The 15976-nt window shown below is 41.1% G+C and overlaps 1 long non-coding RNA gene across 1 annotated transcript; it reads right to left on the bottom strand.

Moving 5' to 3' along the window:
* Positions 1-1630: 1630 nt before the first annotated feature.
* LOC104210743 (uncharacterized) lies at positions 1631-4942 on the bottom strand. Its single transcript, XR_011405354.1, has 2 exons — positions 4648-4942; positions 1631-1995 (listed from the first exon to the last, which is right to left on the bottom strand). It is a non-coding gene; the product is annotated as an uncharacterized lncRNA (long non-coding RNA).
* Positions 4943-15976: the final 11034 nt, after the last annotated feature.

Raw genomic sequence — 15976 nt, 5'->3', positions numbered from 1 at the left:
CCAGCTTATGTGACGCTCGAAATGGCAGTGCATAAACCAAGCACCTGATCAAGAAAGAAAAAAAATGTCTAAGTACGGCACCATGTGAAATTAGCAGAAAAGATTTTTTTATTTTTATTTCCGACCCGCTGTCCAGTATCCTTATTGGTGCCCGACTAAATTTGTTTTCGGGGGGAAGCGCTCCCTCCCAAGAATTTGGTTAACGTTTGGCAGAAAAGATTTGATGAAGTAAAAATTCCTTATACTATCAATTTATAGAACTAAATTCTTCCTTTCAATCCCAACAACTTGACTACTTAAATGGCTATATCATACTTACCATTAAGCAAAACCATTTTTCATGCATGTCCAAATTTTAATAGACGAATAATACACTAAAATAGGCACACACATACACCAAAATAAAATCTTCACATTTGTGAAATTGAATATAACTCCTAAATAATTCTTCATCTATTCTATTTTATATGTCACTCTTTCCTTATTAATTAACCTGTTGCAAAAGAATGACATTATTAATAATTTCAGTATTATTAATTAATAATTTGAAATTATTAATAATGTGAGAAAATTGAATAACAAAATACTCTATACTTATAGTTTTGTAATTTTATTATCTAAATGATGTAGAGAAAGCGACATTGGAAAAACAAATAAGAGTACCTTAAAATTCGTAAAAGAAGATATAAAAAGGAAAAGAAAAATCTAAGCATGAAAGTATTTATTAATTGTTTAGGTACTCTTAAGCGTCACATAAGCTGGGGAATGGATATGGCATTCATTGTTTAGGATGGAAAAGGCTTGGATCAGAAACTTCTGCCTCCACCTCCAGATATGCCCAAGTGTTGATTCGATTAATCTTAGAATATATAAAACTTATTAATTTTGAGAGTCCCTAAAAACATTAATTCTTCAGTGATTTAATTTATTTGTTTGTTGTATAACGTATCTTTGGATTATCTATGATTTTGCTTTTACAATGTTTACTAAATGTATAATGGGTCATGAATAAATGAAAGTCTTGTTACTTTTATGAATTTTCTTGAAGAAGGTTCACGTGAATTTAGTGATAATTAATTTTGAAAAACCACCACTGATTATTAACATTGCCTCATTAGTAAAAATCAAGTCACTAAATCAAAATACATCTTGGTTGTAAGCTAGTAAGAAGATGAATAAAATCTCCCATTTTAAGTTAATAAGATTGAGCAGTGAAATGTAATTTTATTATCTAAATGATGTAGAGAAAGCGACAGTGGAAAAACAAATAAGAGTACCTTAAAATTCGTAAAAGAAGATATAAAAAGGAAAAGAAAAATCTAAGCATGAAAGTATAGGTGGGGGAGGGGGGACCTTGAGAAATATAAAAAGACAGAGGAATAACACCAAGGCTTTTACCCGCTGTACAATTCGAGAGCCGTCTTTGGGATGATAATACTGCGTTTTACAAGATGGACCTTAATGTAAAACTCAGTATTATATTGCGGTTTACAAGATGCGCGTTTAATGTTTTTACAAGATGCGTGTTTAATGTAAAACGCAGTATTATACTGGGTTTTACTTTAACCGTTAAAGTAAAACGCAATATAATACGTCATTTTAGGTAGAAAAGTAACTTTTTAAAAAAAAATTGTAGAAAATTGTTTGAGTCCAAAAAGTCGTCATTTTGGTTTTGGACTCTCCATCGTCACATCATGGACTTTTCAAAAGAAAGGTTGTGTTTTCCAGACGACTACTCCTACACCATGAATATAGTGTTTGTAAACACCTATGTTTTACAATATAATTGTAAGAATGTAATTTCTTTCCTTCAAACTATCTATTATTTTTTTCCAGCCATATAATCCACATGATGCACATCGGGCAGAGTCTTTTTCTTCCTTTTCTCCATCCTTTGTCCTTGACATACATCGCTCTATTGTGAAATTACACTGTAAGTGCAATTTAACATATAGCTCTGTAGTTCTTACCATATGAAAAAGTTATCTAGCATCCCTTCACAAGATCAAGTTGTATCAGTTTTTACTGCAAGTTATACTATATTCCAAGTTTGATTATAAAGTTCTTGCTTATTTACGCAAATTCCAACATCCTCAATTAGAAATCAATGCAAAAATTACATAATCCCAACCAATCCTATAGCTCTGACCACAAAGCACAAGGATAAAGTTAGTCTGAAGGTAAATTTTAAGAGTCAAGCTAGTATTATCAAATATTAGGAAGATTTATAATCTATTCATTGTAGGACTAACAAAGCAATCATAAGATTACAATGCGCAAGAGAGACATAACCAGCCTTTCATATAAATAGCCATGTAAAACTTTCGAAAAAGGGTATATGCATAGTGGCAATGCCAAAACCTGTAGCTGGAAATGAGAAAACAGAATTATCACAAGCTATAGGTGTACGGTTCATTAAGGGACATATTTTTGTCTATACAAAGGACTCCAGAGAAAAATTCATCTAAAAAAAATATAACCCCCCAAAAAAAGAATTCTTCTGGTAACTATTACGTGTCTTTGTATTTGTATTGTGAGACTATTCAAAAGATTGTATGATAGACTAATGAATCCTTAATCAGAAGTATTTAACACTGAAAATATGCATGAAATTAAAGCACTTCATTTTCAAATTATCAACCTTCAGCCCTTGAAAGTCGGTGACATACCTGCCATGCTTTTTCCGGTTAGTTGGATCAGAAGTCTAATAGCCTTGCAAGGATAAGATCTAGTGAGAAAGCCCTAAGGGATGGCTCTTAGATTTAGATGTAAGATGTCACATATTCGAACCTTGTTCGACCAAATACACATGCCAACCAACCCATGGTGAATTGAAGGTACAGTCCACAGGAAAAATAAGACGATCTTAGAATACAATGCAAATGCATTACAGCTACATGTGTATCTAACTGACCAAACTATTGAGAAAATAAGATGTCACCAGTGTTTTCTAAGTGAACAAAAAATAATTCTCAAGTGCTCTGCTAATATTAATTTTTCTTCTCTCTTTTTTACCCATAGAGCAGATTCCAGTAGCATTAAATGAATACCAAAAATAGAGAGTTGGACCTCATGTTCAAGTTTTCATTCAAATGTAAAACCTTACTTGCGGGACTGATTTCAACTTCCATTTATTGAAAGATAGTATATTATTATATCTTAAATGGAGGCATGATCATCAGAAATGGCAATACTTATGAAGCATATATACGATATGTCAATCTGAATAAGGTCATGAATGCATAGTGGAATAGAACAAAGTAAATATTGATCTTTACTAATGAAGAAGGACATCATAATATGTGAACGGTAAAGCCTCCACACACCAAACAATGAGTTTAGAGTTAATGAGTATGGATATCTTCCTACCAAAGTTCATATGAAATATACAATCATTTAGTGGGTTACATTTCAAGACTCACATAAACCTTCATACAACAATCAATAGTGGAGCATAAGGTAACGAAAGCAAGCGGATATAATTGCTAACAGATAATCAAAGAACAAAATCCCAAATATTTTGCTTGATTACATTGTTTAAATGTATTCAACAGTCTGAAAAATCTCATATAACTTTGGGATGGAAAGTGTAATAAATCTCAATTCATAACAGAAAAGAACCTCACGGATTTCCGGCTCAATTTACTTTAAGAGTACTTTCTATTTTATTTTTACCCTTTTTCTTTTTTCCCTTTTTTCAATCATTTGGGTTCCTACAACTTTTAAATAAAAATTTAGAATTCAGTTGATTTACATTTTCATCATCTTTTTGCTAAAGAGGGACATCATGAAGAGTTTATCAACACATGTAAAGTGATGTTGATATTTGGATATGTTTTTTGTTTTTCACTTAAGCTTTTGTATTTAGGTAGTTTTGTAAAGTGTCTGCAGTTTGTTTTCCTTGAGTATCATGTAAAAAGTAATCATTTTTAGATGGCATGGCCTGCTAATGTTCTCTTGATGTATATGCTTTAGCCACAGACACTTTAATTTTGCTTGGAGACGGAGCTATTTCAGATAGATTTGTGAAAGAAGTACCAATTAAATCAAAGGGATTTGTATGAAATTATTTTCAATGGTTGTCTCTTACCCAAGCACAGCATTCATGAAGAATATAAACATAATTTTCCAAATTAAATTTTCAAAATGTCATTCAGAGGCATATAAGATAATTAGAAGCATATTTATTTTTTTATAAAATCTGAATTTACACCACTATTGAAAAGGGGAAAAGATCGCAGATAGTTCCTCCATATGCGGTCAATTCATTTAGACATGTTATCAAATACCTCTCGGTACGTACATCAGCGTATAAATCGAATAAAGCAATCCAAATGAATGTGAAAATCCAATAAGACTATTCGAAAGAACATAGAAACTGTCAGATGCCACCAAAACCACATTAGCAATAACAGAGAACATCAATGGAAGCACGAATACATAAAAAAGCACACACCAGAGACATCGCTGCATGGATGTGCAACATTTGCCAATATACCAAGCAAGAAAAGAAAAAATTCAAATGAAATCATAAAAAAGAGCATAGCAGTAGAAGCAACAATGGCTAAGCTACCAAACAAAAAGAAAAATCAAAACAAACAAAGTCATTCACCCATAACTGAGAAGACAAAGGCAATCAAACCCAACCTTATGTGGTACCTTGGAGATGAGAAGCCTCAATCACTTGGAGCATACCAGTGGTCTCGAGCTCCAAAACCAACTCCATTCAACTCGTGCTTGAATATATTTTCGATTGGAGCAACACGGTTACCTCCACGTTTGTAGTCCTTATACAGAACCATTTGTTTTTATTGTTTGTCTCTAAAGTGACACAAAGTTGTGGGAGGATCCAGCAATTTTGGGAACAGACTTTAGCAGCAGAGGAGCGTAAGTGAGAATTGAGAAAGGAAGGGACAGAAGTAGGAGATGGAATTAACCATTCGTCCAGTTAGTGGGAGACACAGAAATACACGTGTTAATAACAGTAGTACAAGTGTTTAGAAAGGGATAGATAGACGTACACCTGTCAATAAAAATTGTTCACGCTGGAACGAATTCGAGAATACATCGCTTTTTGCTTCTTGCACAATTACCTTTAGCATGTGTTCTTCCCATTTGTTTGACTCAAAAGATATTTAAATCTTTATGAACAAATCAATCAAAAATAAAAGGGTAAATCTTAACTAAGTATAATAATCTCTAGATTGAAAGATGAGTAAGGAGAAGACGGATAGTAAAACTTCTTTATCAATCTAAATCAGTAAAATTCTTTTAAGAAAACTTCTCATTCATAAGTAGAAATATAGCAAATATTATCCATCCCCCCTTTACAAAGTTATTCTTCATATATAAGGAGTGAGTCTCCTCTAACTATAAAAGACAAATTATAAGGAATATTCGAAGAAATATTCTTAGTATCCCCTAACGGGCCTATATTATTACAAGGGTCGTACAATCTCTTGTTTGTCTTAAGGTTGTCCTTCGCAGGGCGTCAAGTTATGGGGAACTCATCGTTTCGTCGTACTCGCCGATGGTCGTGGTTGTTCAAATTTGGACTCATACAGTTAGTCTCTCCACTTGTCAAGGTTGCAACTTGATATGTCCTCGATGAGCGGACACCACACGTTTTTACGGGAAAATTTGACCCTTCGAAACGTAACGGCATTGGCCAATGGTGGGCGGTCGGTGTGCTTGGCAAGACACCAGGTTATACATTTGACCGGGATATGATGTCATCTTCACGTGCGTCATCATTATGAGTGTTTTCGAGGCAGGAGATGATGACTTGTTGCTTCGATTCTGGTGCCACTATGTGACATTCCGCTTCGATTTTGTTTTTTGAAAGTTCTTGGCCATTTCACTTCTGAATACCCCTCCTTATCTCTCCGAGCTAGCACTGACAATCTTCCGCTTCTTCTTCTCATATTCTTCGTTCACAACTTCATCTTTCTCCCTTGTTTCTACTGTATCAACACCTCTTTTCTCTTTTAATGAAAGCATGCCAAGGCAACACCGATCTTGCGAAGGGATTCCTGAAGCCGCCCCATTGTCCATGGTGTACCCTTCGGGCGGTGAAGATACAGTGGTAGAAGAGGGTGACAGCCTTCCTACGGTAGAGGAGTTAATGCCGAGACACCCCATGTCTCGAAGTGACTTCCTCAAAGATACCCCTCCTACTCCTGACCCCGTACTCTCTGAGACGGAGCAAGTTCACATTGACGCTCTTCGTGTAAAGTATGGCATTCCAGCTCATGTCGATATGGTTCCGGCGGGGAGAGATTTTGTAGAGGTCCACAGACCTGAGTACTGTGCTTTCTATGAGTACCCTTTCGTGATTGGCTATACTTTTCCTCTCTTCCCATTAGCGGAAGAATTCTGTAGATTCTACCAGGTTTGCCCAGCATAACGTTTGCCATATACGCTTAAGATACTCCTGTTGTTGACCAAGTATGCGGAGTTGGCGGAATATGATGTTTCCATCCATCACCTTTTGCATCTGGTCTCGCCTAGCTTCCACAGGGGTACCATGATGCATTTGAGGCATCGTGGCACAAACGGGCTGGTGGTCCGGATAGATGGCCGGGCAAGTCGCAAGTTTTGGCACAAGTACTTCTTTGTCAAAAACTGAACACATCGTTTCTCACTCCGACAGGTTCCCGGAGCGATGGAATAAGACTCGTAAGCGTCACCACTCGCTTTACTCTTCCTTCATCTGTATTCATTATAAAGTTTGTTTGTTTCTCGTTTGCATCTATGAGACATCCACCTCGCCCTATTGCGGGCATAAGGGATTGGGTAGCTCGTCTGCTGCCCCATGCAGCGGAAACCCGGGATTGGCCCTCCTTCGTAAAGCGTTATGGCCCTAAAGTTCCATCTGGTAAATGTTTTCCCTGCCACTTCGTTGGCTATATGACGTTGTTTATTGATACGAACCTTTGTGACGACAGGTCGAGGAGCTTCCAGGCGGAGGGCGCCAGTCCCTGCGTTCCGACAGGCCGTTGCTGCTGCGGACACGCAATTTATTTTGAGTGAATCTATTCGAGAGGGTCGTCCTCAGCCTGTTTAATTAGAAGGCCCTTCTCGGGTCATAGTCGCGAGGGAAGAGGCTTCTTCAATGCCGGCCCCACACCTCTTGGACGAATCCTCCAATGGGGACGAGCCGTTATCGATAAAAAGGAGGAGAATGGAGCTCGGGAAGGGCATAGCCATGGATGCTGATAGAAGCAGGGCATCGCAGGCGGCACCCGTACCCATATTTATGGCTGATGCCATTTCGTCAGGGAGATCTCCCCAAGCGAAAGGAGTTTACCTAGGAGCCGGCTCCGTACACTCTGTTGAGGGCGGTGCATCGTCCAACATTGGAGGTCGTCGTGTTGAGGGTGACGGCTCAGGTTCAGATGTCAACCCGGAGGATGTCAACGAGTTCGTAGGTCTCCATACTCACGTGGAGATCAGAGCGGAAGGGACTGATCGTCACATAGTCATCCCGGGGGACTATAACTTGTTGCTGAACTGTGAGCAAATGGCGTCTGTTTTAGCTCCTCTATGTGATGCCCCTGAAAACGAGGTGCTTAGGGTGATGAGCGACATGGAGTTGTCTCAAAACATCGCTGGTATGGCTTTGCGGGTAGGTGTTTTTCCTTTCTTTTTCGTTGTTGGGTTTGTGTGGCGATCGTCAACCTGTATTTTGTTTCTAACTTCTCCTTTTCCTTTGTTCCAGACCCTCATCATGGAGACCGAGCAAGAGCATCAGGAGAGGAAAATGACAGCCATCTATGAGAAGATGTTGTCCAAGTATCAACGGTATCGTGCTAAGCACCGCACGATGGCAGACATTTATAATCAGGACCCTGAATTTCAGTTGTTTCGCGAGGGGCTCAAACAGAGGGAGGACCAACTAGAGCGTAAGATCAAAGAGCTGAGGGAGCGGTATGAGGAGCTCATGAAGGCTGTCGCCTGTAACAGTGAACTCGAGGCTTCCCTTAAGGTGAAGGAGGACGAGCTTGAGTTGAGCATGGGGGTGATGGTCGAGAATGCCGACTTACAAGTAAAGTGGCTAGTTTGACCGCTGAATTGAGTGCGAAGGCGGTGGAGGTTGAGGGGCTTAAAGGCAAGCTGAATGTTGGTGCTGATAAGTTGGCAGCAGCTATTTCTGGAACTGCATCTTTGGAAAATGCCCTCCGTGTTTGTAGGTCGGAGCTGACTGAAGAGAAGGAGGCCTCTAATCGTAAGGTCACGGGGCTTGAAGGGCGTGTTAAAGAACTGGAGGCAGAGCTATCTGCATTGAATGGACAAGTGGCCTCGCTGAGCCGATCCGATTGTGCCTCATCGTTTGTATGAGTTGTGGGTTCTTTTCGAGGCTCAGCTTGATGTGTACAAGGCTTTTCACGCCGAGGGGAAGGCAACTAAAGCAGAACTTCAGGCCGTGCACACCAAAGCTCGTGCAGCTCGTGAGGCATGTGGGTATGACCCTCTTACACCTGACAGGGATGACATCAACTCCGATGATGTGAACCGTCTTACTTTGGACTCTTGGTACGAGGATGCTTACCCCACCGGGGATGACGTGCAGTCTTTTGTTTGTACTTACTTTTGTTTTGGTGCTTTTGTAGGGGGCGTGCTTTAGCCCGTTTGTAAAAATAGGTGTACATAAAATTTTGATGTAATGTAGAATATATTTTGTCAATTTGTTGGTGTCTTTTGCAATTTCTATGGTATCTGAGATATCTGTCGAGTTGTTAAGTCGATTTAGCTTTTGGACGAGGTCGATCCCCTTTTTCGTCGATGGCCATGGCCATTGGGATGTTGCTTCGAACTATCATCGAAGTAGGATCCCGTCGTAGTTCGAACGAGGTCGAACTCATATTTTCGTTGATGGCCTTGGCCATTGGGATATTGCTTCGAATTGTCATTGAAGTAGTATCCCGTTATAGTTCAAACGAGGTCAAACTCATATTTTAGTCGATGGCCTTGGCCATTAGGATGTTGCTTCGAACTGTCGTCGAAGTAGTATGCCCTCGTAGTTCGAACGAGGTCGAACTCATATTTTCGTCAATGGCCTTGGCCATTTCTCGTTGGAGGTTTGATCGTATTCCCGTAGAAAGACATATGTTGACTTTATTCATGTAATAGAGATTTAATTATATTCTTGTAAGAATCACATATCGAATCTTTACATAAAATAGAGATTTGATTATATTCTTGTAAGAATCACACGTTGACTCTGTGATGGAGATTTGATTATCTATATCCAGTCCCTTCATTACTTCGCCCCGGAGATCATGTCGACGGGCGGGGTAATGAACAATACTTCGAACCTCGAGACGTCTCCCTTGCCGCCTCATTAAAAACCTCACCAGGAAAACCCGATTGGGACAAAACCCGGATAAGGGAAAAAGAGTACGACTTAGGTGGAGCCTTCTTTCAGAAGTGGAAGTATTTGAGATGGGCGACATTCGAGTTGTTTTGGAGTAGTTTTCCCTCCATTGTCTCTAACTGGAATGCTCATTTGTTTGCTGCAACCGTGATTTTGTATGGTCCATCCCAGTTTGTTCCCAGTTTTCCCTCGTTAGGGTCTTTCGCTGCTTGTGTTTTAGCCTTGAGGACGTAATCTCCGACTTTGAGCGGTTGCACTTTGGCCTTCTTGTTGTAGTACCTTTCTACTTGTTACTTTTTGGCTACCATTCTTATGTGGGCCATGTCTCTCTGTTCTTCGACTTCATCCAAATCTTGTAGCCTACTTTCGTCGTTGCTTGGTCCGCTTTCGTTAGAGTATCTCAAACTAGGCTCTCCGACCTCGACGGGTATAACTGCGTCAGTCCCGTAGACTAGTGAATATGGCGTCTCACCTGTACTGGTTTTTGGTGTGGTGCGATATGCCCATAATACTTCCGGTAGTAGTTTAGGCCATAGCCTTTTGGCGTCTTCAAGCTTCTTTTTCAATATATTCAGTATTACTTTATTGGAGGATTCAGCTTGACCATTACCGGTGGGATGATATGACGTGGAGAGTATTCGTTTGATGTGCCATTTCTCGAAAAACTCGGTCGTTTTCTTTCCAACAAACTGAGGTCCATTGTCGCAGTTGATTTATTTGGGGATGCCGAAACGGCATATTATGTTTTTCCATATGAACGTGATGACCTCTTGCTCATGTATCTGAGTGTATGCCCTTGCTTCCACCCATTTAGAAAAGTAATCAGTTAAAACCAAAAGGAAACGTACCTTACCTCGTCCAACTTGGAGGGGTCCGACTATATCCATCCCCCACTTTATGAATGGCCATGGTGAAGTGACAAAATGAAGGAGTTCCCCAGCTTAATGTATCATAGGGGCATACTTCTGACACTATTCACATCTCCTGACGTAGTCCGCGGCTTCTTTTTTCATGGTGGGCAGTAGCATCCGGCGCGGATGAGGCATCGGACGAGGGTGTGATTTCCCGTGTGGACACCGCAGTACCCTTTGTGCACTTCTTCCAGTACTCGTCTTGTTTGGTTTGGCCCAAGGCATTTGGCTAGGGGCGTACGTTCTTTTGTAGAGATCACTGTTTACAAGGTTGTATCTGGCCGCCTGTATCCGAAGTTTTTTGGCTTCTTTCTTATCTTGCGGGACCGCTCTGTCCTTCAAATATGCTACGAGGTGGTTGTGCTAGTCCCAAGTCAGGCTTACAGAATGTACCTCGACGTGGTCTATTGCGGAATGGAGAAGGGTGACCATGTTTTCCTTGTTGATATTTTTGGTGGTTGCCGCTAGCTTGGCGAGGTCGTCTGCTTCGATATTCTGCGCCTTAGGTATTTGGTCGAAGCGGCATTCATCGAATTCTGGCAGCAGTTTATGAATTTTTGACTGGTACTTTTGTAGTCTCTGTTCTTTGATTTGGAAAGCCCCGGTGACTTGGTTCACCACGAGTTGAGAGTCGCAATAGAGGACGAGTCATCGGGCGCCATATTGGAGGGCTAATTTCAATCCTGCAATCACAGCTTCATACTCGGCCTCATTGTTAGTCATCTCGAGGCATCGTATGGACTGGCGAATTATTTCGCCTGTAGGAACTTCGAGGACGAGTCCCGATCTCGAGGCATTAGAAGCTCCGTCGGTGTAGAGGACCCAGAGGTCGGTATGTGCGGAAGCGCAGAGCGTTTCTTGCTCTACTTTAGGCAATATTTCCACGCTAAAATCAGCAACGAAATCGGCGAGCACCTGTAACTTAATGGCAGTTTGCGGTTGGTATGTTATGTCGTGCTCGCTTAGTTCTATGGCCCATTTGGCCAATCTACCCGATAACTCAGGTTTGTGTAGGATACCCCTTAGGGGGAAGGTTGTTACCACCTTTATGGGGTGACATTGAAAATTTGGTCTAAGATTTCGTGAAGCTACGACTAACGCCAAAGCTAGTTTTCAAGGTGAGGGTATTTTGTTTCGGCATATATTAAGGTTTTGCTGATATAGTAAATTGGAGATTGTGCACCTTTGTTTTAGCGGATCAAGACTGTGCTTACCGCGACTTCGGAGACTGCTAGATACACAAGTAGACATTCACCTGGGTCTGCCTTAACGATTAGGGGTGGAGAAGATAGGTACGCTTTCAGTTTTCTCAGGGCGTCGACGCATTTTGCATTCCATTGCAATATGTGGTCTTTCCTTAGCACGTTGAAGAATTTATGGCATCTATCCAATGATCGTGAAATGAACCTCGACAGGGCGACTATTCGTCCTGTTAATTTCTGCACCTGCTTTTTGCTAGTCAGTACCTCTAGTATTCCTTCGATGGCCCTAATATCGTCCGGGTTGACCTCGATACCCCTTTGTGACACTAGAAAACTGAGGAACTTCCTTGAAGTTACGCCGAAGGAGCATTTTTCGGGATTCAGCTTCATACCGTATTGCCTCAAGATCTCGAAAGCTTCCTTCAGATTGCCAATGTGATCCTCTTTTTTTTTTGATTTTACTAGCATGTCATTGATGTACACCTCCATGGTCTTACCGAGTTGTTCTTTGAATATCTTGATGACTCACCTTTGATATGTCGCCCCTGCATTCTTGAGTCCGAACGACATTACCTTATAGAAGTACGTTCCTCGGTGAGTGATGAAAGTGGTGTTTTCTTGATCCTTTTCAGCCATTAGAATTTGGTTGTAGCCGAAGTAGGCGTCTAAGAAGCTCAATAGTTCATACCCCGCTATTGCACCGATGAGCTGATCGATGTGTGGTAACGGAAAGGAATCTTTCGGGCATGCTTTGTTCAGGTCGGTGAAGTTGACATACATCCGCCATTTCCCCTTCTTCTTTTTGACCATGACCATATTGGCGACCCATTGGGGGTATTTTGACTCTCTAATGGAACCATTAGCGAGTAATTTATCAACCTCCTCGTTGATTGCCTCATTGATGGCGGCATTGAACTTTCTCCTTATTTTTCATACCAGCGAGTAAAAAGGATCGACATTCAATCTGTGTGTGGCGATATCCCTTGGGATTCCTGGCATATCTGAGTAGGAGAAAGCAAAAAAATCGGCGTTGTTAGTTAAAAACTCACGATATTTACCTGGTTCCGAGAGGTTGTGTCTGATATATGCCTTTTTTGTGCTATTGGTGTCATCCAATTGGACGGGATCGAGATCTTCTACGGTTTCCTTACAATCTTCTACGATGTCTAGGTCTCAAATGGCCTCTACCTGTACGTCGGGTTTGGTTCCTGACACGGCTGATTGCTATGCCTCCGCACTTGCCCCTTTTAGTTTTTTGGTGTGTGTGCAGTCTTGGGTGATCCGGTAGCATTCTTGGGCGGTACGTGGCTCACCTCGGATGCTGAATATCCCCCATGGGGTGGGAAATTTTATTACTTGATAAAAACTTAACGGGACGGCTCGCATGGCGTGTATCCATGGACGTCCTATGATGGCATTGTAGGCTGTTTCCTGGATCATGATGTGGAATGTAGTTTCCAGGGTGACTCCTCCTACTAGGACGGGCAGCACTATTTCCCCAGAGGTTCGTTCCACTGCATTATTAAAACCCGTTAGTGTTATGCAACGCGGTATTATTTTATCCTTGAGCCTTATCTGCACGAGGACTCATGGGTGAACAATACACGCGCCGCTTCCATCATCCACCATTATTCATTTTACATCGGTATCCGCCATGTGAAAGTTATAACCAAAGCATCATACTGAGGGAAAGACAAACCGTCGGTATCCGACTTATCGAAGATGATACTGTCTTCGAGGTCGTCATACCGTTCGTGGGCAACCGTCCATTTGAGTTTATGTGTGGTGGTGAATTTCACATAGTTGATTATCGTATCGTCGCTGCTCCAATGATCATTTGTATGGTACGCACTGGTAATGGTGGTTTTGGAGGTCCTTGAGGTTGATCGCATCCGCGAGAGAAGTTGGCCCGTCCTCGGTCGCTCAGCAGTTCTTTCAGGTATCCCTGGTTTAATATTCTTACCACTTCTTTTTACAGACCGATGCAATCTTCGGTCTTGTGTCCTCTTTCCTGGTGGAATTCACATAGGACGTTCGATCTCCTAGTGCTCGGATCCGACTTTATCTTTTGCGGCCACTGCACCTTCTTGCCGAGCTTTTCCAGTGCGTAAACTATTTCTGAAGGAGAAACACAAAAGTTATGAGCAGATAATAGTGGAGGCATACCTCTTTCATTTCAGGGAGGTGCGGTGTGTCGAAGCGCGGCGTCTGCATGTCGTGGAGGAGGTGGATTGGGTGTTCGGATATAAGGCTAGTGCCTTTCTCGGTTGAAACGTGGTAGTTGATCCCTTCGACCGTCATTACGGCGATCTCTCCTTGTCTCGGTTTGGACTGATGTTAATCGCTGGAGCGGACCGTTCAGGTCATTCTCGTCTGCCCTCACTTCGGCGCAATAGGCATTATGGATCTCTTCCCACGTAGTAGGGGGTACTTCATGAGTCTACTTAGTAGCTTTTTGGTTGCTTTTGACCCGTTTTTGTTCAGCCCATTTTGAAAGGCTGCTACTGACATCCCTTCTGACACGTTCGGTAATCTCATCATTACCCTGTTGAATCATTGACCCTGGCCTCTGCCTTTTTTGCTCCCTCGTGAGCGGTGACGAACTTATCTGCCATATCTTTGAACGTTGATATCAATCGCACTGGTAGTTGGGAATACCATGCCAATGCTCCCCCTATCAGAGCTTCGCCGAATTTTTTCAGTAGTACAGACGACACCTGTTCATTTGATAAATCGTTACCTTTTACTGCGGTAACGTAATGGATTAAGTGATCCTCCGGGTCCATGGTGCCATCGTATATTTTCAAATATGGAAGCATTTTGAAGGTCTTCGGAATAGAATGGGGAGCTGCCCCTTCGCTATAAGGTTGTTCGATGAATTGGCCCATATCGCATTTTGGCAACTTCGGAGCACCTGGTATTTTATCAACCCTTTCCTGATGTTCCTTCCTCTGGTCCCGGAGTGTTTTGTTCTCACTTTCCATCTCTTCCATTTTCTTTAAGATGGCTGTAAGTGCAACGTTGCATGTATCAGCAACAGTACGGGTGTTACATGTTCGTGTAGTGTCTGGCTCATCGGCAGCAGCTGCGGTTTCTGCGGGTAATGTGTCTTCGTTATCTCTCTGAACGGGTTTCTCGAGCATGCTGCTCAAGGTGTTTGTCAACCATTCTTCTAATAGCCTTTTTACGGCCGGTGGCGCTTCTCCTGCTGTGGATGTTGAGGTTTCCCTCTCGCGCAAGATCGTTAGATCCTCATGCGGGGGAGGTGAGATCTCTCCCTCAGGTATAGCACTTGGTGTTGCGTTTTCGTTGTCTTCTCCACTGGCTTCGTTGAGGGAATTCAGGAGGTTGTTCGTGACACCTACTATTGCCTTTAGCCTTGCTTCTCCCTTTCCTGCCATTGTTGGCCTTTATGAAGCTAAAGAGTGGTGATTATTTCTTTCAAGAATCTAGATGAAAACTACGATTTCAGCTATAGAAATTCCCACAGACGGCGCCAAATTGTTTGACTCAAAAGATATCGAAACCTTTATGAACAAATCAATCAAAAATAAAGGGGTAAATCTTAACTAAGTATAATAATCTCTAGATTGAAAGATGGATAAGGAGAAGAAGGATAATAAGACTTCTTTATCGATCTAAATCAGTAAGATCCTTTCAAGAAAATTTCTCATTCATAAGTAGAATTATAGCAAATATTATCCATCTCCCCTTTACAAAGTTATTCTTCGCTGCATATATAGGGAGTGAGTCCCCTCTAAGCTGTAAAAGATAGATTATAAGGAATATTCGAAGGAATATTCTTAGTATCCCGTAACGGGCCTATATTATTACAAGGGTCGTACAATCTCTTGTTTGTCTTAAGGTCGTCCTCCGCAGGGCGTCAGGTTATGGGGAACTCGCCGTTTCGTCGTACTCATCGATGGTCGTGGTTGTTCAAATTTGGACCCATACACCATTTGACTCCCGTTTCTAAATACTATATACTACTATATATATATATATATATATATATACTACTACTAGTAATGTAATATATTGCTGTTCAGTTTGACGTAAATGACTCAGGTTACCTTGGTGTAGAACTTTTTATTAAAGAAAACGTCCAAATCCCCCCCCCCTCCTCCTTACGCATACATTTGTACTATTGCTACCTATTTCCTTTCACCTTTACTTTTTCACTGATTCTAATATATAAATAAGTGCAATTTATTGAATCGAAATAGTGAAATAAAATATAGTAACAATTAAATTCTCTTAACCATTGATCACGCCCAACTATACCTTATAAAAAGAATTAAGTGATCGTTGCAAATATAATCCGATTTACAAGTCCGGAGTCGAATCCCACAGAAAACTAAGATTTAGCTAGAACTGTTCAATATTGTTAAGAAACACAAGTCCAAACAATTTCCTAATGAAAGAATTACAAAAAAAATACACATGACTTAACACAATAACAAAAAATGACCCATATTTTTAAGTTG

This window comes from Nicotiana sylvestris, chromosome 2, assembly GCF_000393655.2.
Source record: "Nicotiana sylvestris chromosome 2, ASM39365v2, whole genome shotgun sequence".
In the NCBI taxonomy this organism is placed as follows: domain Eukaryota; kingdom Viridiplantae; phylum Streptophyta; class Magnoliopsida; order Solanales; family Solanaceae; genus Nicotiana; species Nicotiana sylvestris.
The sequence above is the reverse complement of the archived record's forward strand: the minus strand, read 5'-3'. Positions and strand labels throughout refer to the sequence as shown.